Below are 605 nucleotides of genomic sequence, written 5' to 3'. Positions count from 1 at the left end.
GGGGAAGAATTCCTGGAGAGAAACCCTGCAGAGAATGACTTGGGAGTCCTGGTGGACAAGAAGCTGGACATGAGCCAGCAGTGTGCATTTGCAGCCCAGAGGGCCAATTATATTCTGGACTACACTAAAAAAGGAGTACCCAGCAAGGGAAGGGAGGTGATTGTCCACCTCTACTCAGCTCATGTGAGACTCCATCTGGAGTACTGCATCCAGGTCTGGGGCCCCCAGCACAAGCAGAGCTCTTGAAATGGGTCCAGAGGAGGGCCACTCAAATGATCAGAGGGATGGAGCACCTCTTCTATGAGGAAAGGTTAAGGGAAATGGGTTTGTATATCTTGGAGAAGAGAAGGCTCTGGTGAAACCTCACTGTGGCTTTCCAATACTTGAAGGGAGTGTATAAACAGAAGGAATGATTGTTTACACAGATTGACAGTGATAGGACAAGGGGGGATGGTTTTAAACTAGAACAGGGGAGATTTAGGTTGGATGTTAGGAGGAAGTTTTTCACACAGAAGGTGGTGGTGCACTGGAGCAGGTTGCCCAGAGAGGTTGTGTATGCCCCATCCCTGGAGGTATTCAAGGCAAGGCTGGATGTGGCTCTGGGC

The sequence above is a fragment of the Cyrtonyx montezumae genome, unplaced genomic scaffold, assembly GCF_038088225.1.
Source record: "Cyrtonyx montezumae isolate F1298 unplaced genomic scaffold, pur_monq_1.0 scaffold_8, whole genome shotgun sequence".
In the NCBI taxonomy this organism is placed as follows: domain Eukaryota; kingdom Metazoa; phylum Chordata; class Aves; order Galliformes; family Odontophoridae; genus Cyrtonyx; species Cyrtonyx montezumae.
The sequence above is the reverse complement of the archived record's forward strand: the minus strand, read 5'-3'. Positions refer to the sequence as shown.